Source organism: Amblyomma mixtum, chromosome 10 (assembly GCF_055824585.1).
Source record: "Amblyomma mixtum isolate Tamu chromosome 10, ASM5582458v1, whole genome shotgun sequence".
Taxonomy (NCBI): domain Eukaryota; kingdom Metazoa; phylum Arthropoda; class Arachnida; order Ixodida; family Ixodidae; genus Amblyomma; species Amblyomma mixtum.
In genome coordinates, this window is record NC_143021.1 from 67,941,841 (window position 1) to 67,966,038 (window position 24,198).

The 24,198-nt window shown below is 46.2% G+C and overlaps 2 non-coding genes across 2 annotated transcripts; one reads left to right on the forward strand and one right to left on the reverse strand.

The window, feature by feature from the left end:
• Positions 1-845: 845 nt before the first annotated feature.
• Positions 846-917, reverse strand: TRNAM-CAU (transfer RNA methionine (anticodon CAU)). The gene has a single exon. It is a non-coding gene; the product is annotated as a tRNA-Met (tRNA).
• Positions 918-1,596: 679 nt separating this feature from the next.
• Positions 1,597-1,668, forward strand: TRNAM-CAU (transfer RNA methionine (anticodon CAU)). Its single transcript has one exon. It is a non-coding gene; the product is annotated as a tRNA-Met (tRNA).
• The last annotated feature ends 22,530 nt before the right edge of the window (positions 1,669-24,198 follow it).

The window sequence follows — 24,198 nt, forward strand, 5'->3', positions numbered from 1 at the left end:
GGACCACATGGAAAGGTTCACCCTTTGCAGGGGGAACCTTATATATATATACCGGGTGTCCCAGCTAAATGTAACCAAACTTTTGAAAAAGGCGAAGTGTCCTAGTCCAGTGAAACCAACTCAGGGTTGTTCATAGTCGCGTAGCCTAGTCTTGAGTATTTTTTTCGCTCTTCAAAGTAAATCAATTAGTTAAGTTTAATTAGCTAACTTTTTAATTATTAACATCAGGAAGAAAGTGTCAATGCAAAAGTTTTAGATCACCTCGAAAAACCGCTAGTAGTGCTGTTTCCGTGAAGTTACGATTCATTTATCGGTCTTAGAACTGATTAAAGCAAAGTAAATAATCATGTTCATTATATGTAGCTAAAACAGAAGATAGACTAAGTTTCGTAAAGTAGGTGTTGTGCATTGAGGTTCATTATCGTCTTATGATTGACACTGTGATTCATTTATCGTTTTGTAGGCATGTGCCTGATGCTTTTTTTCTCGAATTTTTTCGGGTCCATTAACCTCTGCGTTGTTCTTACCTACATATATTGTGCCATCCCTTTCGATTCAGACATTCTGACGAAGGCCGTTCCACGGTCGAAACGTCCATGAATTGTTTCAAGCGTTTCAAACGTTGGTCTACGTTCTTACTATATATATATATATATAGAGAGAGAAGGGAATGAGGGGCTCGTTATAAATATGACAGAAGCCAACAGCCACAGAGACCAAGGGGCACAGGGGATTTTTTTTAAATTCATTTATTTAATTTGTGGTGTTGATCAATTTAGAATATTACTGAATATGTTGTCGCTTAATGCTAATTGATTAGAAAAGCAGAAGAAAAAACAACCACATGCCGCCGGTGGGATCCGAACCCACGACCTCCGAATTATGCGTCCGGTGCTCTACCTCTGAGCTACGGCGACGGCTGTCAAATCTTCTCCTTTCGGGGGTATTTGTATTTACAAGTAACCTAACCTTGAGGGTGTTCATCAGCGCCACCCACGTTCATAAGCGGCGGACGTGGAACGTCCTGAGTTACCGCAGGTGTGACGTAGAACGTCATCGAACGAAGAGGGTGGAAGCTGCGTGAGAACCCTCGTATGCTTCCTATGGCGTCAAGGCTGCCAGAACGGAGGTCGTGGGCCGGAGGTCGTGGGTTCGGATCCGACCGGCGGCATGTGGTTGTTTTTTCTTCTGCTTTTCTAATCAATTAGCATTAAGCGACAACATATTCAGTAATATTCTAAATTGATCAACACCACAAATTAAATAAATGAATTTAAAAAAAAATCCCCTGTGCCCCTTGGTCTCTGTGGCTGTTGGCTTCTGTCATATTTATAACGAGCCCCTCATTCCCCTTCTCTTGTTTGCTTAATTGCTTAGCGTGGGCCTCGGTTCTGGCAGCCTTGACGCCATAGGAAGCATACGAGGGTTCTCACGCAGCTTCCACCCTCTTCGTTCGATGACGTTCTACGTCACACCTGCGGTAACTCAGGACGTTCCACGTTCGCCGCTTATGAACGTGGGTGGCGCTGATGAACACCCTCAAGGTTAGGTTACTTGTAAATACAAATACCCCCGAAAGCAGGAGGTTTGACAGCCGTCGCCGTAGCTCAGAGGTAGAGCACCGGACGCATAATTCGGAGGTCGTGGGTTCGGATCCCACCGGCGGCATGTGGTTGTTTTTTCTTCTGCTTTTCTAATCAATTAGCATTAAGCGACAACATATTCAGTAATATTCTAAATTGATCAACACCACAAATTAAATAAATGAATTTAAAAAAAAAATCACCTGTGCCCCTTGGTCACTGTGGCTGTTGGCTTCTGTCATATATATATATATATATATATATATATATATATATATATATATATATATGAACACTCTCAAGGTTAGGATACTTGTAAACATAAATACCCCCGAAAGCAGAAGAATTGACAGCCGTCGCCGTAGCTCAGAGGTAGAGCACCGGACGCGTAATTCGGAGGTCGTGGGTTCGGATCCCACCGGCGGCAGGTGGTTGTTTTTTCTTCTGCTTTTCTAATCAGTTATCTTTAAAAACGATAACATATTCAGTAATATTCTAAATTGATCAACACCACAAAGTAAATAATTAAAAAAAAATCCCCTGTGCCCCTTGGTTTCTGTGGCTGTTGGCTTCTGTCATATATATATATATATATATATATATATATATATATATATATATATATATATATATATATATATATATATATATATATATATATATATATATATATATATATATATATATATGACAGAAGCCAACAGCCACAGAAGCCAAGGGGCACTGGGGATTTTTATTATTTATTTATTTTGTGGTGTTGATCAATTTAGAATATTACTGAATATGTTATCGCTTAAAGCTAATTGATTAGAAAAGCAGAAGAAAAAGCAACCACATTCCGCCGGTGGGATCCGAACCCACGACCTCCAAATTACGCGTCCGGTGCTCTACCTCTGAGCTACGGCGACGGCTGTCAAATCTTCTGCTTTCGGGGGTATTTATGTTTACAAGTAACCTAACCTTGAGAGCGTTCATCAGCGCCACCCACGTTCATAAGCGGCGGACGTAGAACGTCCTCAGTTTCCGTAGGTGTGACGTAGAACGTCATTGAACGGAGCGGGTGGAAGCTGCGTGAGAACCCTCTTGTGCTTCCTATGGCATCAAGGCTGCCAGAACCGAGGCCCTCGCTAAGCAATTAAGCAAACAAGGGAAGGGGATGAGGGGCTCGTTATAAACATGACAGAAGCCAACAGCCACAGAAGCCAAGGGGCACAGGGGAATTTTTTTTATTTATTTATTTTGTGGTGTTGATCAATTTAGAATATTACTGAATATGTTATCGCTTAAAGCTAATTGATTGGAAAAGCAGAAGAAAAAGCAACCACATGCCGCCGGTGGGATCCGAACCCACGACCTCCGAATTACGCGTCCGGTGCTCTACCTCTGAGCTACGGCGACGGCTGTGAAATCTTCTGCTTTAGGGGGTATTTATGTTTACAAGTAACCTAACCTTGACAGTTTTCATCAGCGCCACCCACGTTCATAAGCGGCGGACGTAGAACGTCCTGAGTTTCCGCAGGTGTGACGTAGAACGTCATCGAACGGAGAGGGTGGAAGCTGCGTGAGAGCCCTCTTATGCTTCCTACGGCATCAAGGCTGCCAGAACCGAGGCCCTCGCTAAGCAATTAAGCAAACAAGGGAAGGGGAATGAGGGGCTCGTTATAAATATGACAGAAGCAAACAGCCACAGAAGCCAAGGGGCACAGGGGATTTTTTTATTTATTTATTTTGTGGTGTTGATCAATTTAGAATATTACTGAATATGTAATATTTAAGCGATAACATATTCAGTAATATTCTAAATTGATCAACACCACAAAATAAATAAATAAAACAAAATGCCCTGTGCCCCTTGGCTTCTGTCGCTGTTGGCTTCTGTCATATTTATAACGAGCCCCTCATCCCCCTTCCCTTGTTTGCTTAATTGCTTAGCGAGGTCCTCGGTTCTGGCAGCCTTGATGCCATAGGAAGCATAAGAGGGTTCTCACGCAGCTTCCACCCTCTCCGTTCGATGACGTTCTACGTCACACCTGCGGAAACTCAGGACGTTCTACGTCCGCCGCTTATGAACGTGGGTGGCGCTGATGAACACTCTCAAGGTTAGGTTACTTGTAAACATAAATACCCCCTAAAGCAGAAGATTTCACAGCCGTCGCCGTAGCTCAGAGGTGGAGCACCGGACGCGTAATTCGGAGGTCGTGGGTTCGGATCCCACCGGTGGCATGTGGTTGCTTTTTCTTCTGCTTTTCTAATCAATAAGCTTTAAGCGATAACATATTCAGTAATATTGTAAATTGATCAACACCACAAAATAAATAAATAAAAAAAATCCCCTGTGCCCCTTGGCTTCTGTGGCTGCTGGCTTCTGTCATATTTATAACGAGCCCCTCATGCCCCTTCCCTTGTTTGCTTAATTGCTTAGCCAGGGCCTCGGTTCTGGCAGCCTTGATGCCATAGGAAGTATAAGAGGGTTCTCACGCAGCGTCCACCCTCTCCGTTCGATGACGTTCTACGTCACACCTGCGGAAACTCAGGACGTTCTACGTCCGCCGCTTATGAGCGTGGGTGGCGCTGATGAACACTCTCAAGGTTAGGTTACTTGTAAACATAAATATCCCCGAAAGCAGAAGATTTGACAGCCGTCGCCGTAGCTCAGAGGTAGAGCACCGGACGCGTAATTCGGAGGTCGTGGGTTCGGATCCCACCGGCGGCATGTGGTTGCTTTTTCTTCTGCTTTTCTAATCAATTAGCTTTAAGCGATAACATATTCAGTAATATTCTAAATTGATCAACACCACAAAATAAATAAATAAAAAAAAATCCCCTCTGCCCCTTGGCTTCTGTGGCTGTTTGCTTCTGTCATATTGATAACGAGCCCCTCATTCCCCTTCCCTATATATATATATATATATATATATATTATTTAGCAATATTGTCAGCTTTGGAAGACCCATATTGGGAGGGGTTCATAGGGCTATTCACAATGTGTATCACTTTATGCAGCATATAAGCACATAAGTGTAATACTCAAACAAACGCATCATTCCCCCCCCCCCCCCCTCCCGGTTTGAAAAGAAGAGGCACAAACTTCCGCGTTACAGAGCAGAATGGAGGAAAGAGTCTAATTTAGTCTGAAGCTAGGCGTAGAATCACAGTCAGCAAGATACCGCGTAAAGAATTCCAAATCTCGAAGGACGATAGGAAACAAGATAAATGTATTGCAACGTGTGAAGTACGGCTTCACACGCTTTTCATGATTTCTTCGCTTAGTGTGACGGTGTGATGGCTGCAGGTACTGATGTTTGTTGATATTAACAGACCCATGATGAAGCATGAGAAGGTACTTCAGGGCAGCAACGCGACGTCGATTTGCACAATGATTGCAACATATGTATCAATGCCGGAGTATTTCCGCATAAGATGTAAGTCGCTAAAGTAATCCAGTTGTTTCAGCGCGGTAGCAGGGCTCTCATTACCAATTACAAGTCAATATAAATTTTTCCAGTTTGATCGAAAGGTTATATTTAGATGATTGTCTGCATCTGCGAAAATTAATAACCTCTTAGTGGACTGTCAGTACGGCTTCCGTAAACACCTGTCTACTCAGCTTGCGCTGTCGGAAGAAAACAATTATGAACAGTTGCGTACATTTTAAGTACTATAAATTTTGCGAAAACTTCAGACTGCATTAATCATGTAATTCTGCTCAATATTGCAACCAAATAATTGGCGCTGTTTCCTCTGAATTAACTACGTCATATCTAATCTCAAGCGCTCATTTTATCACTTTACACATGTCAGTATCCTCTCCTCTCAGATGAAGAATAAATCAATAAGAGTTTGACAGGGAAGTAGATTTGGATCTCTCCTTTTAATGTTTACGTTCTAATGTTGTTAATATTGACAAGGACATAAAACACATCAAATATTTACTTCTCATCGCGCCACGGATTAATAAGAACTGCTAATACTGTAGTGAATAAACTTGGTGTGAGGGTCATCAAGAACGCTGCCATAATAAATACTACTAAAACAGAAGCTATACGCCACACTGACTGCTGACATCGCATTTAATACGGCTAAGGTTGAACTATGAGTTGTGGAAAAACTTGGGGTTCATTTTTGACCATGATGTGTATTTGAATAATCATTCACTACCACTTGTCAGCAAACTAGCAGGGGGACTTCTTTTTGACTTCCTATGGTAAACTGCTTAAATGAAAAACAAAAAAAGAACGCTCAGTGGGCAGACCCCAAGCAAGCAATGGCAGGAGTTTTCGTCCGGTGCGCGCGTACTCCCAACCTCCAACGAGCGCTCGGCCTGCGCCCGGCCCTCCGTTACCGACAAGCAGACTGCCCTGTCTGCCTCACAGCAATTGTGATCTACGCCGGCGTTGCAGCGGCAACGGCGATGACCCACGAGCTTGTCAGCAAACCGCAAACGGCGAGGAGACTCGCTGTCAACGAGCGAACTTTTTTGTGGACACAGAACCACGCGACGAGGCCAGCGACGCGGGCAAAAAGCTTCCGCTCGTCGCTTGCCGCCGTCTCATTCGTGTGAGTTTTCGCTTTCATGGAGCTCAGCCTTTACAGTTGAGGAAAAGTTTCTCTGCGCGTTGTATAATGTGCCATGGGATCCTCCAAGTGAACCTCGGTTCCACAAGTTCGAAATACACAAAGTGCACAATTCATACACTTAAATGATACTCCATGCATTCATTAGGGAATATAAATCTAATATTTCTTATATCCGTTCATAAGCTAAATCTCAAAACTGAATATAGCACTTCAGTAGTAAACAACATCACCCGTAATAGTGCTAATTAATGCGTGCGCTCGCACGAATGAAAATATTGCCGTTTCCCATTTTCATTTATTAACTGTGCACAATTATTATTTCTCCTAATGTTAGCTTTGTGCTTTTTAGTTTGTGCTGAATGGTTATTATTGGTTAGTAAGACACGTTGCGGGGCTAGTTGGTGACGCATTTTCTTTTCTTCAAAATTAAACTGCGCTAACTTTTCAGACGAATACCAGCGCCCGTCCTGTCATGTCTATCTGTGTATTCGTCTGAAAAGTTAGCGCTGTTTTATTTTAAAGAAAGTTATTATTGGTGTTGCTGCATAACCAGTATGCATAATCCTTGTTATTAGTGCGCCTCCGCGGTGCCTCAGTGGCTATGGCGCTCGGTTGCTGACCCGAAAGAAGCGGGTTCGATCCCGGCCGCAGCGGTCGAATTTCGATGGAGGCGAAATGCAAGAGGCCCGCGTACTGTGCGATGTGAGTGCACTTTAAAGAACCCGAGGTGGTCGAAACTTCCGAAGCCCTCAACTACGGCGATCCACATAGCCTGAGTCACTTTGGCACGTTGAATCCCCACCAACCAAACATTGTTATTAGCGTACACCTCACAATTAATCTCGCTGCCAGATTTTCTCTATACGGGTTAGTGATATTTCGTGTTTTTTTTTGCCGGCTTCGTCATCTTCCGCTTCTGCTTTATGGGCAGTGTTCCATATGCATTGTTATTCCGCTCTGGCGCTGCCATGAAACGGGTCTTAGGACTGTCAACCTGCTGTCTGCAGCTTTTTCCCTCAATCTCTGGATACTGAAATGCACAGTCGTTTTCAAATATAATTGCGGAGGTCACAAAAGATTGCGTGCATGCTTTGAATGCGCAAGCATGGTCTCATCATGCAGTCGTAAGGAAACACGTACACTACAGGTTCACCATCACTTCTGGAGAAGTATTGTGGACCCTGGGTTTCAATTCCCCGCACTATTCTTACTGCGAAACAACTACTTCACGAGGTCCCACCGAGTTTGTGTGAAGGTCATCACCTTGAGGGTGACCTTGGCCAAATGAAACAAACAAACCCGCGGGGCGGCGCGAACGGATCGCTGGCCACTGCACGAGAGCCGCAGCCGGTCACGCCTCGCGCTAAACTGCAACACGTCGTCTTCACGAACTAATTCTACTAACTAACATACACACTCTCGTGCTGTGCATTGCACATCGTAGTCTTCATCAGATGTGCCCACGACCGAGGAAAGCGAAGCAAAATCATGAGCGAACGGGCTAAACACATGCTTTCGCACGTTTACTCGGTTTGACTACGTTAAACCGCGCTTATTTTTTCTTCTTCTTATGGTCCCCTGCTGACGTCATGCGAGAGCATAACCCAGGGTGCGTCTGACATCGAAGAGCCCAAAAGATGGTACTGCCGCTCTGTCGCGCCTAGGGTCGGGCCACCAAGTGGATTTCTGGCGGCCGCTTCGCATCTCTGGTTGCGCCAAAAGCGCGCTTCATATTTCTTACGTCAACTCTTCAACAAGCGCCCGCTGCACACCACTGTCGCATATTTGAACCTATAATTGAGGGAACATTAAGACCAGGATTTCAGTCCGAGTCGCTGACGCCAATAAAAGCTTTCAGGTACGTCTACAAAGATAAATAAAGTGTCTATTCAGATGCATGAAAATTCCGGCAGCAAGAAAACTACCTTGAAACAACGCCCAAATATTCATAACTTTTTTTTTTTACAGTTTGGCAGTGTTTTTCTACAACTCCTTATGGCATCTTCGATAAACTCGCACCAGAACAGCCCCAAAACCACTGCGGTGCTCAAGGACCCGCGGTAGTGGAGCTCCAAGCCGGGGCAACATCGAATACAAACTGCGTCGCGCCGGTGCCCGTTCCGAACGCCGCCTTGCGTGCGTAGGTGGCGTTGGCCCGGAACTGCGAATGCCGTCGTCTGCTTTCTTGGAGCTTTTGCATGCAGCGACAGCCCGAGGTAACTTTTTCTTCTGAAATGTCAGCGGTAATCGTGGTAAGACGGCAAGGCGCGCCGTCTTACCACGTCAAATGAGCTTTTAAAAGAGCTGACGGCTGGTGAGTCGCTTTTGGTCCAAGAAAATCGCAGTACGCCCTTGGTCGGCACGCTCGTATTCCGGTTCTATCTGCGCAATGTGTGGTCGCATGACAACTGAAATCTGCTATCCAGCGTATGAATGCAGATGTACCCATATTTCATGATGTTAGGTTTGGTTTATTGGGGTTTAATGCCCCAAAGCGACTCAGATTATGAGGGACGCCGTAGTGAAGGTCTCCGGAAATTTCGACCACCTGGAGTTCTTTAACGTGCACTGACATTGCACAGTACGCGGGCCTCTAGAATTTCGCCTCCATCGAAATTTAGCTGCCGCGGCCGAGATCGAACCCGCGTCTTTCAGGCCAGCAGCCGAGCGCCGTAACCAGAGAAATGATATAGATTGCTTACGGCAACACCATATAATGCTTTAACGCCCTGCAGCAACTGCAAGCCGCGCGTCTCGAGCGTATACGTGTTTTACTTGCTGCGGGCCGATATTTCAATAGACCGCGGTCGCAGCTGCCTAGTCATACAAGTTTGAAATGAGGTTTTGCATCCTAGTTTTATTTGTCCATAATGTTCAGAGTTTGGCCGTTCATTGCCTTCATTTTCTTTTATCAATGCCAGTATTTCTTCATCTTCGCTGTCAGAAGTGCTTGAAAGGAAATCAACAATCGTGGCGAGCAGATCAGGCCTTTCCCGTGCGGACGCCATTTGTCGTCTGCTTGTCTGCTGCAATGCCTGTTGGGATTGCTCCCATGAGCACCTCCGATTTTGTCGGTGCGCCTTGGGGCAACAAAGAAGTGCCCCCAGATGGTGCGCCCCATTTATCGAAGATGTCCGGTGCGCACCGGTGCAATTTATCGAACATAAAATTTCGCACCGGTGCGCACCAGTGCTGTTTATCGAATATGCTATTAGATGATGACGACCGGCGTGAAGAACTTCCTGTGCACATCCCTCCAGGGTCGCGCCTGCATCACGCCGGACCCATCAGAGGGAGAGACCCTCACGGAACCATCGATTAATAGAGCAGTTTTGCAGCCCTTCTTGCTGACACCAGCGCATTGTTGCTCGTGCGATCCAGCCCTATGCAGGAGCTCTGTCCATCCCCTTTAGTTAATCAATTATTCTTAAAAAATTACCCCTTCTAAAATAGAAATGTTTGTGGTCACCATGTTTCTTAAATTATGCATTAGAATATGCGCGCAGTGTTATGCAGCGGTCACTTTTTAAACAGTCAGAGTAGAAAGTATAAACCACGCTTTTTCCCTAGCAAGACTTACGCGCAGCAATAAAAAAAAAATGGCAGTGGCTTAGCTCTGGTTAAGCCTGGATATAGAAGCGAAAAGCTGCAGTTATGCTTTGTTTGACGTCATGGCTGTCGCAGTTCGCGCACGATGCACTGGGAGCACGGTGTACGCAAGCGCGTTGTATAGCCGCATGCGCAGTAGTGACTGTGGTAAACACGCGGCTGCAAGTAGCGTCATACGAGGAGGCCGAGAGCGCGCACACTCGGTAAACACGCGCAGAGCGCGCGAACGACGGAGCCGCCGACCACCTGCGCCTCTCCAGTGACGTCACGCGGCGAACTCGCGCATGCGCCGGTGTGGCTAAAATTGATCACGGCGCACGCCAGACCCGGTGTTCAATAGCCCAGTGAAGTTTTTCGCTTCAAAATAAAGCTAGCTCTGCACCAGGCCACAGATAGCGCTGGCGCAGTTTAGACCGGCAGCCGGGACGCACGTGAAATTACTGCGTGAGTGCGCAGCATGTCGTCACACGGTGCACCTCCTTACGTTGTTCACGGGAAATAGGCAATTCTTTTGCTGCGCGCCAGCTCATGGGCACACGCCGCTGGTGAACAGAAGATTCGGCTGCGACGCGTATAGACCTAATCGGCGAAACCGGTTCAGAGCAGAGGTGGCGATTTTGCTCACCGAGCCACGCCCCTTGGAAGGGGAGGTCTATGAAGCGTGTAAAAAGATCTTAGTGATTATGCCACAGTTTCATTGCCGTTCGGCCTTGTGGATGAGAAACGGCCGCAGTATACGTGGCACAGGTTTACGGCACCTGGCATGCGAAGACGCAAACAGAACGCCCGAGAAGAGCAACTCCAACAACTTCATGCAAGAGGAATTGCTACGCGTTGTTTGTTCATTGTCGGGCTTCCAGCAAAGGCATAATTACCTGAATTCGTAATTAAACAGGCGATGGTCGACAGGTTTCAGCCGCTTTGAGTAATTCCTTCCTTCAAAATGCAAAAGGAGAAATGATGAATAGACCTTACGCATTACGACGACTCTTCAAAAGTTGTGCCTTATTTGCATAAGGTCACCCGCAGCGTCAAGAAAGCGTTAGGCAGCCGCTGCCAAGCTTCTGATATTGTGCCTTCGTATCTGCAATGAAAGTGGAGGCGCTGCGACAGAATGCGTTCCACAAGAGCGCCTAATGAGGTTACTTCACTGCGCGACTCGTGCAACGCAGGACAACAGCAAAGTGGGACAGCGATGCTGCAGTCAAGGAAATCGGCTCTCGGCTGCTCATTTCAGGCCAACCGGATGTGACGCAGAACTGAACGAAGCCGAAGTTACTGGGAGCAACAAGAGAAGCAGTAATAGTGGTTTATTTAAAAATAATAATGAAAGGAAGGAAAAGATGTTTGCTGACCCAGGTATCTGCCATTGCTACGGGAAGCACCTACGCTGGGGCAGCGGAAATAAAGGGACAGCAGGCAAACTGGAGAAAAGAAATGAAAGAGGTGAGGGGACAGGCAGAGAGGACAGGGGGAGAGAGGTAAAATGTACAAGTAATCTATTTACACTACAAGATATATACAGGTCGGGCGCGTGTGAGAAGCCTTGGAATCATTTGATGCGTTAAAGAACAAGAAGAAAAGTGCTTTGTCAACGCCTCTGGTATCCACGTACAGGGCAGAGAGCTTGTGGAAAATGCACAAGTACCCAAGCAAGATAAGTTCTTCCATTAGTGTTTGCCGAAGTATGCTGCGCACTGAATGGCGATGATTTCTGTTGGTGAAATAATGGCGGTAATCGGCCGATTTCACCAGCACTTTCGCTACGCCACCGCGATGCACTCGGGAAGTTGTGGTACTCCGGCCGCCTAGGCGTAGTGCGTGGCGCGAGAAGCAGTCCTGTTTGCGTCGCCACACGATGTTTCTGTGCATGAATGCTGCATTTGTGGGACAAGTGGGTTCACCTAAGGGGTGCCATGAGCTCCGACCACTGTACGAAGCAGAGGGTCCTGGATTTTTCCTTTTCTAGAAGAGAAAAAGTCCCCGAGATAAAGCGCAGAAGTCAGTCATGAGAAGCAGCTGTTCAGCATATTTAGCCGTCTTGTCTCTGTTGATGAGTGCACATTGGCAAATGGTAAATTTTTGAGGTCTGAAGCATTGAAATTCCTTTGACGCACTGCTCAGCTTTGAGGCAGTCCATTAGAACTGACAACGGTCGGATTCACCTTCGCTCTGCTGCGAAACTTTATGGTAACATTAAGGAACCCACGATACTTATGTGCAGTCCTCTCATATCGGACTAATTGTCATATTGTCACCGAGAGCCGGTAGAAGCACGGCAGAGAGGGCAGAAGGGCGCACCGGGGCTTGCACACTCAGCCAACCGATGCTCGAGCAGGGGAAGGACCCTGTCGCCCTTTCTGCTGTCATTTTGGTGGAGGTGTAAGAAGAGCCTCCGACGCCCACGACACCTGTCCACAAGGCAAGCCGCCGCTCGCGAGGCTTGGATCCTGAGCTGCGACCTCTGACGAAACCACTCCGCATAATGACGTCGACTGCGGCAAGCCAGACAATGCAGAATTACGTTAGCTCATCACCGCTGCTTCTGCACGCGCCTCGCACTCCCTCGTCGTTTTATGGCTACAAGTTTGAAGACGTGGAGGACTGGTTGGCCAGCTACGACCGGATAGCTACGTTTAACCTGTGGGACGAGGACCGCAAGCTACGGAATGTCTGTAGTGCCCTTGAAGACGCCGCCAAGACGTTGTTCGAAAACCACGAGTCCGCCATCACCACCTGGCGAGATTTCCGGCGACAGTTGCTGGGCACCTTCGGCAGCAACGAGCGGAAGGAGCGAGCTGAACTTGCCCTGCAGACGCAGCGCACAAATGAAAGCGTCGCCATGTTCGTCGACGACATGACGCGGCTCTCCAATCGCGCAGAAGGGCACACTCAGCCAAACCACGATCGAGCAGGAGAAGACCAGCACGGCGCCGCCAGTGAAGGGCCAACAGTGTGCCATTATTAAAGAATCCACTAATCCGCGTATTCACTCCTGATACCTCAAGCTACCACAGTAGCGATAGTGCTTTTCAAATTTCATGGCCTTGGCTATAAAACCGTGGAACTATGGGATAATTCCCGACGTTTCGTTGCCCGTAGGCCTTTGACCATGCGTAATATTTAGAGTTTAGCAACATGCCATTTATGCCGGAATATCATGCCCCCTTTCACTCAGTATTTCCGGGGGGAAAAAAAACACGGTCATCTAGTGTTTACCTACCAGTCAAGCTGTTCAGACTGCAACTCAGAAAACAGCGAAACGGGATGCGCTTTGGCAACAAAGATTACGTACGGGGCGTTCATAATGTTGGTATTATCAGTACCGCTAATTTAGAACAGACGTACACGATAGGCATCAAAATTAATGCACCTATCTCTAGTTTCAGCGGAATATAAAAATTGTCTTCTATATAGTACCACGCAGCACCGCTAGGGGAACAAAACAAAGATGTCAGCATCCATCGAAAAACTCGAAGCACGTGCAGTGACTGCATTTGAAGGGGCACGATGCCAAGAAGATTCATGCTTAGCTGGCGGAGGTGTACGTTGAAAATACCCCAGCCTATGACACTGTTGCCAAATGGCGCAGACTATTTAAGTGTGGCCAAACCATCCTGGACGAAGAAGAGCGCAGTGGCGGAGCGTCGCGCGATGATGAGCCACAGATTGCGGCGCAAGTGGAGGCTCTAGGGCTCGCTGACCGGCGGATGACTGTTGAAGAATTAGTGAAACAGGTTAATGTAACTGTAGGTTCAGTGTACAACATCCTTCACAACAACCTGCACATGACAAAGGTCACCGCACGCTAGGTTCCGCAGTTGATAACTCAACACCGGCTCACTTAGCACAGGCGACAGCGACGAAAGCAGACGACGCGGTTTTCTCGCTTCAGAAGGCGCACCGGTGTGGCTGCTTGCACATGCATGCATGTCATGGCATCCACTCCTCCCAGTAGTTCCGTCATTTTTGTGCGCGCTTGTATCCGTTCTGCGTGTTCTCCCCGTGTAGTCAAATCATGGACTGAGCTCTCACGACCAACAACCTGGTCTTGTGCGTGCGTGATTAATTTGCTTGTGCGCGTATTTTTTGTTGACCGAGGTGCAGTGTTTGTCGTCCGGTGTGGCTGCTTGCACATGCATGCATGTCATGGCATCCACTCCTCCCAGTAGTTCCGTCATTTTTGTGCGCGCTTGTATTCGTTCTCTGTGTTCTCCCCGTGTAGTCAAATCATGGATTGAGCTCCCCGTTGTCCCTTGCCCATGCCCGTCACTAAACGAGCTACATGTGACTGCACAAAAAGATGCCAAAGCCGAAGCGACCGTGCAGAGACTTGCTTTTGTGCCGCTGTGTGAAAGCAGTATACTGCACCATCTGATGCTACGCGGCCTGCAGAATGGGAACGAAACTTCAAAAGAGAAGACAGAAGGGTGACACCAGCTGCTGTAGTTTAGGATAAACATTTTGAGAGCAGTGTTATCGAGCGCAAGTTCAGTATCATCATCAACTGCGTAACCAGCGAGCTTCCCCGCGACAAACCGCGCCTGAAACCCGACACTATGTCTACTATATTCACGCAATATCTAAAACACATTGCGCTTAAAATGTCAGCAATCAGGAAAACTAGACATCTGTACGAGCGAGCAAAGCTTCACAGGCGGGCTGCGTCGGAAGCCTCCGAGTTGTCCTCAGCCATTGAGAGTGCCGAATCGGTGAGTCCGCAAATATCTGGGGCCGACAACGGAGCTCTAGTAATTGAGAAGTGCATCACACGCTGTGGCTCTAAAGAAGCAAGCGCTGGTGAACTGGTGAATCGTAAAATGATTGCAACCAGCGAGAGTGCACCCATTCCAGTGGCATGGATGCCATCTGTGCCAGTGGATTAACTAGCTAACTAGATTAACTAGTTAGCTTTGCTAACTTCAAAACATGGTGGTGTTTGGAAAGCGTTTGCTTAATGGGCTATCAGCGGTAGCCGCAGTGTGCCTGAGGGGACGTTCTAAACTCGAGGATGTGCTGAACTTCATGGAAGCTTTCGAGCAAGCGAAAAGGACTACAATATGCAGCTTCTAGTCAGAGACTCAAAACAAGCACTGAAACCTGCTGTCAGCTGCCTCCATGACAGCTGTGGTTCGTTACGGCTTAACGAAAGCAAAGATCCATCACTCTTGTGAGACCGAGGCGGGGCGGCCCGACTTGCAGGGCTCCGCGCGGTGGCCGTCGGCATTCATCGCCAACCAGGGAGGCCACGGTCAGCACACTAGCCAGTGTATTCTAGGCACTATGCCTTTATTCACCCGACCTCGCACCTAGTGACTTCCTCTTCTTCCCTCGTATAGGAGCACACTGCGCGGAAGACATTCTCAGGACCAAAAGGAAGTTGTTGCTGAAGTGGAGCTCTTCTGAACTCAAAAAAGGAGGAGTTCCGCAGAGATGGTCTGCGGCAGCTCGGCCATCGTTGCCGAAGTGCGTGGCTATGGGAGGAGAATATGTAGAGAAAGATTAAACTGCCGCCCAAGTTTCATTCTTCTATCTGTATTTCTTCTTGGCAATAACACGAACTGTAAATGAACGGCCCTCTATATTACCCAAACTCAAAAAGAAATGCTGCAGCAATGAGCTCAAAAATAGAGTTATGAGTAATAGAATTAAGAACCATTCAACCGCAACTTGGCGCACTCAAGACTTCCCCGATTGGCTTCTCCTTCCCTCATATTGCACGGAACACACGCATTTACCACAGCTATATTTAGGAAAACGGCACGGGTCGCTGCTACTGCTGAGCCTTCCTACTGATAACTCGCCGAGCATATCGTGATCACTTCAAAATAGACTTGAAAACTTGGAACGCCAATGAAAGTCGGGCTATTCTTGTATCAGGGCGCGAGGATGGGGAATGACGTCCTCCCTCCGTTTCCGTAAACCTAAGTTCATCGACCACCTCACCCGCCAAATTACATTGTGGTAATGATAACGACTGCCTGTTTCTGCACACCAACATTAGAAGTGCTGTAGCCAATGGTATTGCACTATCATCTTTCATCGATTCATGTCAAGCTTCTTTAGTGGTACTAACTGATACGTGGCTGAACGACACTATTCATAATGTCAACATCTTTACCAGTGCATGCAATTTCAAGTTTCTTCGCTGAAATAGACTATTGCGAAGGGGGAGGAGCGGTGTTCTCATCGCGATAAAGTACGAATTCATTGCCACACCTATCGTTATCGATTCTTTCCATGAATGTGCTCGGGTTTCTTTGAATGATCCTGCATTTCGTGTCATCACCGGCGTTTTCGACCGTCCGCCCGACATGTCTGGTGCATCTTCAGATGAATACCATTGGGTGCTGAGTGAAATGTATGCGCGTTTTTCCAATTCGGCTGTTATTATATTTCAAGATTTTAATTTTCCAAGAATTAATTTGTCAACACTTTCTGTAGCGGACACAGATGCAGCAGCATATTCTTTTCTCAGCACTTGCCTTGATTTTTCATTACCACAACTCATTAACCAACCAACACGATCAACTAAGGCCTCTTCCGATGTACTTGACCTAGTTCTCACAAACAAACCTGGTATATTTTCAGGTATAACAAACAAGGAACGCATCTCTGGCCACGTAAAATTTCGCGCTAGTAAAAATATAACTACTAAAAAGAAAATAAGATGTTACGGCAAAGCCAATTTTGATGCAATTAATGCAGAATTATAAAAGTTTTCGGACAAATTTTTGCATGATTTCTGCTCTCGCTCTACAGAGCAGAACTGGATCCTTTTTAAAACTTCCCTCAATGATCTCATCGACCAGTACATTCCCGTGTTAACCATTACCTGTGATAGCAGTTCTGCTTGGTTTACCAACCGTCTTCGGCGGCTGAACAACACAAAGAAAAAACTACACAGACAGGCAAAACTGAATGGTCTTGTGAGTTCACAAGATAAATACAGAGCGTGTGAAAAAGATTATAAGGCACTGTTAAAATCTACCCGGCGCCACTTTTTTCTCACGACTTGTCTTCCATGTTGAAAAATAAAATTCACCGTTTTTGGCGTGCGCTAAACCCAGTAACTCGACCTGACATCACTCTTACAGATTCTATTGGTGTTCCCATCCCTGATTCACAGTGCGCCCAACTTCTTAACGATGCGTCTGCAACTGTGTTTACTCATGAAGGCATTACTTCCTTGCCCACATTAAGCGCATTAGTGGGACTAACCATGGACGAGATAGTGATCACTGAGCACGGTGTTTTACTTCCACTCAACAATCTTAAAACACCTTCCAGCGCTGAACATATGGGCTTCAATAATAAAATTTTAAGTAATACAACACAAAGCATTTATTCCATGTTAACCGCATTATTTTCCCAGTCGCTATCAACTGGCACCATTCCTAACGACTGGCGCATAGCTAAGATATTACACATTTTCAAATCAGGTGATCGTGCTTCTCCGCTTAACTATCGTCCGATCTCCATAACAAGTACAGTTTGTAAATTACTCGAGCGTATTATACATACTCAGGTAATCAACTACCTTGAAGATCATGACATTATCTTCGATCATCAGCACGGTTCTCGCAAGGGCTATTCATGCGACACCCAACTTACCGGTTTTATAAACGACATTCATGCACTGATTGACGCTGGTTTTCAAGTTGACGCAATATTTTTAGATTTTTCTAAAGCATTTGATCGCGTTCCTCACCAAAGGTTGTTGCTTAAACTTTCACAACTGAACATTCATCCTAATATAATTGCATGGATAGCAGATTTCCTCTCATCTAGAATCCAGTTCACATCAGTTAACAACTCTAACTCATGTTACGTCTGGCGTTCCACAAGGCAGTGTACTGGGACCATTACTTTTCCCCATCTATATTAATGACTTACTCAGTTGCGTGTGAAACTCAGTTGCGTGTGAAAAGAAGAACCTGTGTGAAACTTTACTATGCCAATTCTTTTTTACCGCGCACAGTAACCGAATGGAACGCTTTACCATCAGAAATTGCCACAGAATATGGTCCAAATAAGTTCTAACACCTTATTCACTCATGTTTCAACAACTAAAAAGGTTTTTTTTTTCAGCGTTCTTTCTTGCGCCTTGTCTTCTTTTTATTTTATATTTTTTATTTGTACTTCAGCGCATTTTTTCCGGTGTCGTCTTTTTCTTGCAGTGCTGTTATTTATTGCTCAAATTTTGCTGCTATATGCATTGTTGCGACTCTTTCTGTAGATGCCTATTTTTGATTATTATTTTGTGATTTCTATTTTATTTTAGTGCAATATTTTAACCTTGTACCAATGCTCTGTATTTACTTCCCCCCCCCCCATGTAATACCCTAAAAAGAGGCCTTTGGGGGTATTTTGAATAAATAAATAAATACGAGAAATTGGGCGTAATTCGAAGCGTTTTATTTGGACCAGTCAAATCGACACAATTTTTGGCCGGCGCTTGAAGGGAAATTGGCTTCAATTCATCGCCACTAATTAAAGCGTGTCCCCACAGCCCAAAACGTTAATAGCTAGCAATTAATTTATAAGACCGAAGCATGAATACGCGAATGTACGTTTGGATACGGTTTTGAAAAAAGAAGGCGCACATTCTCTTCACGTGATTGAGAGAAAAGTGATCCATTTCATTTCCAGCAGTTTTCTAAGACATGTTTTACTGCCCGAAACTCCCGGCATCAAACTATGTCCCACTTTTGAAAGACTAATGCCATACTTCGCCCGCAGGAACATCTCTAAAACTTATTCCTATGTGCGCACTATCGCACAGTGGAACAGCTTACCAGCATGACATGTTTACGCCAAATGCATACTGGCGCTAAAAGACGGACACAACACACACAAGACAGGACTGGCGCCAACTTCGAACTAAGTTTATTCACGAAAAAAAACACTTATCCACACGAGCAGCAAAAAGATAAAAACAAAACAAAAAACAACAGCTACAAGAGGTGATTTAACAAAGACACACGTGTCAAAAAGACCAAAGTAATGATTATAGCTCTGACAAAGACCCACTAAGAAAACTAATCTCTTCATCTGACAGCGACACAGATGGCTTTCTTCTTCAGATATGGCCCCTCTGCTTGATGTAATATGCTTCCATTATTTCACGCTCTAATCTGTCTTTGGAACTTGGAATGAATGTAGCGTTTTCAAAACCGGGACCTCATTTGCAGCTTTTGCAGTGAGTGGCCATGTGGCAACCATAGCCATTTTTTACAGCAATCTTGAGCTGCCTCACTCTTTCATTAAAGCACCGGCCTGTCTGGCCGATATATTCTTTACTGCAGCTTAGAGGCACAATGTACACAACGTCAGCCATGCATTCAGTGGCGCGGATTTGGTGTTTCTTTTTGCACTGCCCAACCATTCTTACTTTGTTCAAGGTGCAAACGCGCGACAGCTTGCAGGGAGCAGAAAGCACCACGTTGATCTTACACCTGCTGGCCACTTTCGTTGGGTTGTGCGAAAGCCAATGAATACAGGGAATCATCACCGTCGGTTATTTTTCTTTGTCCTTATTTTTTTGACCTTGTTCACCATTCAACGTCCGCTTGCGCTTCTTGACCAGGTTCTCACTAATACTAGTGATGAGGTGTTTTGGGTACCCGGCTTAGTAAATGCGTTCAGCTTGCGCATCAAAGCTCTGTGCCATCTCAAGCTCACAAGATTTTTCCAATGCTGCATTCAGGCATGTCGCAACTATTCCCCGCTTGATTAGCTCGGAATGTGCACTACTAAAAGGCAGTAGCTCTTTGCACGATCTGGGGTTGTAGGACCAACAAACATGGCTGTCCTGCTTAAATACAAGTCTGAAATCAAGAAACTGGAGGTTATTGTTGTGGGGAACTTCATGCGTGAAAAGAAACCCCTTTGATTCACTGATGAAAATAGTGACAATGTCTTCAAGGACGGCGCTTGGTTTTGAACCTACGTGATTGGTTAGCAGAATTAGGTAGTCATCCACATATCTGAATATCCTAACAACGATAGAGGTCAATAAAAGCCGGTCACTAACACGTTTGTCAACACACGATAAATAAATGTCACTTAAAATAGGGGCAAGGGACGACCCAATACAAACACCATCACGCTGAATGTAAAACTGATCACTGAAAAAAACTGCGGTCGATGAAAGGTAAAATTCTAAAGTGCTAAGAAATCATCACAGCTAATACCTGTCTCGTCCTGAAATGACAGTTCGCCTATGCATGCGATCTTCTCTTTGATAGAAATTAACATTTCGGTATGCGGTAAGGAATAATACAGGGCAGTAACATCAATCTAAAAAGCCGACTGTGCTCCAGACAACCTATTTCTAAGTTGTTGAACTACCTCATTAGAGCTGCGGATAAGAAATGGGTCGTCTAGCGGTAGAGACTCTAAATGTCGCTGAAAAAAAAACAACCTGTGCACAGCTGCCAGGACACTTTCTCTAAAACAATCGTGCATAGGGGGCACTCAGGCTTGTGAGACTTGCCCGTAAAGAAAACATCCAGGAACTCTCTATCAGCGCCCTTCAGCAGTTTCTTGAGCGGATGCAAATTCATGTCAGTTAACAGCTTTACTGCGGTGTTCTTAACCGTGGCGGGATTGAACTTCACTGCGACGAAGTGCTTCCGCAGAGCTTCAGCTGCTTTATCTTTAAATAGCTTCTCGGGAAGGACAGTAAAGCCACCTTCCCTGTCGCTTTGAAGTATCTCAAGGATGTTTTCCCTCCGCTAGTTCTCGATCTTCTTAAAGGGAGGATAAGAAGGGCGACTCACATGGTGCACCAAGAAATCCAAGGCATCCGAAGCCGCTGGGTCCTCATCCTTGTCACTTGCTCTTTTTGCGACCTTTCTAGTCAGGACAAGGAGCGCAGGTTTCTTCATCCGAGCCTCAAAGCTGAACTTGGGGCCTTTCTCCAGCGTTGACTTCCCACGGGGATCGAGAACCACATCACCAAGTACCCTGACATCTGCCGAAGACTGTCGCACCTCCTTCACCTTGTGGAAGATTGCTTTAATCCTGTGCCATAGAAATTCCGTTGTCTGCGCCGCCAGCCTCTTGTAGCCTTGGGCACTCCGCTGCGCCTGCGTCCCATGGCCCAACAGGATGCGCAACCAGACTTTGAACAACCTGTTTTGACGCCACGCTTCAAACTTCAGGATCTTGCAAATATTTCTCCCATGGCCCCACCATGGTTGTACGGCGCCAAAGACGGCTTGAACCTCCGGAGGCACCAGTCTACGTTTTATGAAGCATGTCATCATGCGGGAACGGCAGGTCCCGGCAGCAATGAGGTTCACGCACGTAAAAATTGCAGTGTGGTTATTAGAGGAAGACAGGACAGTTCTCAATGGAGAAGAAATACGTTCCAGCAATACTTTGATTTGAGCTAGTTGATTGTAGCATGACATGTTTACGCAAAAGGCGTAGAAAGAGAAGTTTATTTTTTTCTAATGTTAACAAAAATACAAAACAAAACGGCTGAACTCAAAGGTCGGATGTTACATGCACATGCGCAGTGCCGCTGCACTGAGCACGTCAGCAGGGCAATAAGAAAGCCGATACTCGACCGCCGCGCAGGACGATGAAGTATGTCGACCACTTGCGCAAAAATTCAGCCTAGCTCATTGACAGTGCGTCCACGCATGCTTGCTCAAAGAGGCGCGTGCGGAGGCGCTGCAACATTGGCGTACTGGCGCTAAAAGACGGAGACAACACACACAAGACAGGACTGGCGCCAACTTCCAACTACATTTATTCACAGAAAAAAAACCACTTAATAACCACACCCGCAGGCAAAAAGATAAAAGCAAAAAAGAAAAAGCAATAGATACAAGGGATTATTTAACAAAGGCACACGTGTCAAAAGGACTAAAGCAATAATTATAACTCCGACAAAGATCCACTAAGAAAACTAATCTCTTCATCTAACAGCGACACAGATGGCTAGCTTATGAAGATATGCCCCCTTTGCTTGATGTAATATGCTTCCATTATTTCACGCTCTAATGTGTCCTTAGACCTTGCAATGAATTTTGTGTTTTCAAACCGGGACGGCATTTTCAGCTTTTGCAGTGAGTGGCCATGTGGCTTCCATGGCCATTTTTTGCAGCAATCTTGTGCTGCCTCACTCTTTCATTGAAGCACTGAGCTGTCTGCCCGATATATTCCTGACCGCAGCTTAGAGGCACAGCGTACACAACATCAGCCATGCATTCAGTGGCGCAGATTTGGTGTTTCTTTTTGCACTGCCTAACTATTCTTACTTTGTTCAAGGTGCAAACGCGCGACAGCTTGCACGGAGGAGAAAGCACTATGTTGATGTTATACCTGCTCGCCACATTCTTTAGGTTGTGCGACAGCCGATGAATTTAGGGAATCACCACCGCCGGTTGTTTTTCTTTTTCCTTGCGCTTCTTGACCAGGTCCTCACTAATACTAGTGATGAGGTGTTCTGGATACCCGGCTTCATTTTGCGCATCAAAGCTCTCATGCTCACAAGGTTTTTCCAATGCTGCAGCATACGTCCCAACGATTCCCCGCTAGACCAGCACACGTCTTTGCCGCGCATGATGTTGCTGATTTTCAAGCGCTCGTGTCTTAATGTCCCTTTCTTCCTTTGCTCTTTTTCCCTGCGCTATGCGGCAGTTGAAAGCCTTCAAATTTTTATTTCCTCCCGATCCCTTTTTCACGTTTTTCTTTCACAAGAAAACATTTTTTGCTTTCACAAGAAAACATTTTTATTTGGACTTGGCTACCTGATCCTTTAGCTGTTTCTGTTTTTTGAAAACTGATGTTATTTCAGTGATCATTCCCTTCATGCTCTTAGTGAATATACCGTTTAAATTCGTTTTAACTTGAGTTTCACCTGTCTTTGCTTCCGGACACTTTCACTGCCAACCTCGCCCCCATGCTTGGCACTTGGGCTGCAGTATATCGCAAATAAATAAATATTAAATAAGCCGCGGCCCCGTGAACACCTGCTGCAGGGCGCGGCAGGGCGTCTTTGCCTCATTACGCATTGGGTAATGCGCTCGCTTGTTCCCGTACGTCCCACTGCTTGTGTAACAAACGCCTCGGCGTCTAATGAAATGAGACGACCCGAAACGGACATCGCGTTGCTTACGACAGAGCCCTCGCTGACACACGGCGCCTGCGCTGGGATTCCCTGAAGCGTGGCTGACGCCGTGAATCAGCATCTCTCCCCCTCGGCGCAGGGGGCCGCTACGCTTGTCCGCCTACACCGGGGAATCGCGGCAGGCATTGCCACTCCCTCCTCACTGAATTCGCCAAGGCTACACCGGCTGGCCCCCAGAGGCATGCTCCCGCGGGATCAGGCGAGCACGTGGATGCATGGAAAGAGCTAAACTTGTACAGGACTTGCAATCCACAGTAGCCTCAGTGATTTCATGTAGTAGACATATTCTGTGGCTATACTGCGCTCAGTCAGAAATAAACAGCCCAAGTTCCTGACAAATCCTCCCGCTCGCATGCAAAGTTACTAACGCTTTTGGTCACGCTCTGTTTTCCGGTAAGTGGCCGCAGTGACATAGCCAGCCTCTTGAGCTAAGCTGAAATTTCATGCTAAGTTACGCAATTTCGGCAAGATGAAAGTTAGTTAAAAGAGAAACGCCCCCTAAGCAATGATTGAATAGAATGGGGAGCCCTTTCGGGTAGAGGTGGGTGATAAGAACTGATGTATCATTAGGCGAGCAGCAGGGGGCAGTCATGTCATGGTACTACTGACTCCACTCACTAACTCAATAAATAATAATAAACTTTTATTCATATCATATATACAGACTCGTGCGAGCACACAAAGGCCACTAGTGGGCTTATAGGGTGTCGCCCGGCAGCAGCGACAATCCACGTACACAACTTACCCAATAGAGAACGAGCACAGGTGAGCTTAAACACTAACATAACCAATCAATCACATGTACACAGTGTATAAAACAAAAACATCGCGAGGGGAAGAAAACAAATACGCAGAAGGCTAGAAGCTCCCCAGGTTACAATTTTTCTAGCGACGACAGTGCAGTTCCGAGCTCAGTGCGAGAGGTGGAAGAGAATTCTGGCAACTCATTGAAGATAGAAGGGACGTAATAGGGCCTCGATGCTTGCTACAAATGTGTGCGCACTCTTGGCACAACGGTGCATGCCTCATTGGTTTAGCTTCAAGTGGTACAACAGTAAGAGTGTTTTAAATCTGCCTAAACAGATCGTCGAATGAGTAGAGTCTCAGGCACCTGCCAGCGTTTGCTTATCGGGTTTATAAAAGACACTCTTGGAGAATGCTCTATTTTTTCATGTGGCGGAGCAATTATGGAAACAGCAGATGCCATGATACACTATAACCCAGGGCGTGCGAGATATTAGCTTTAACTGTTTTATGCTGCAGAGCAGGCATGCCACGCTG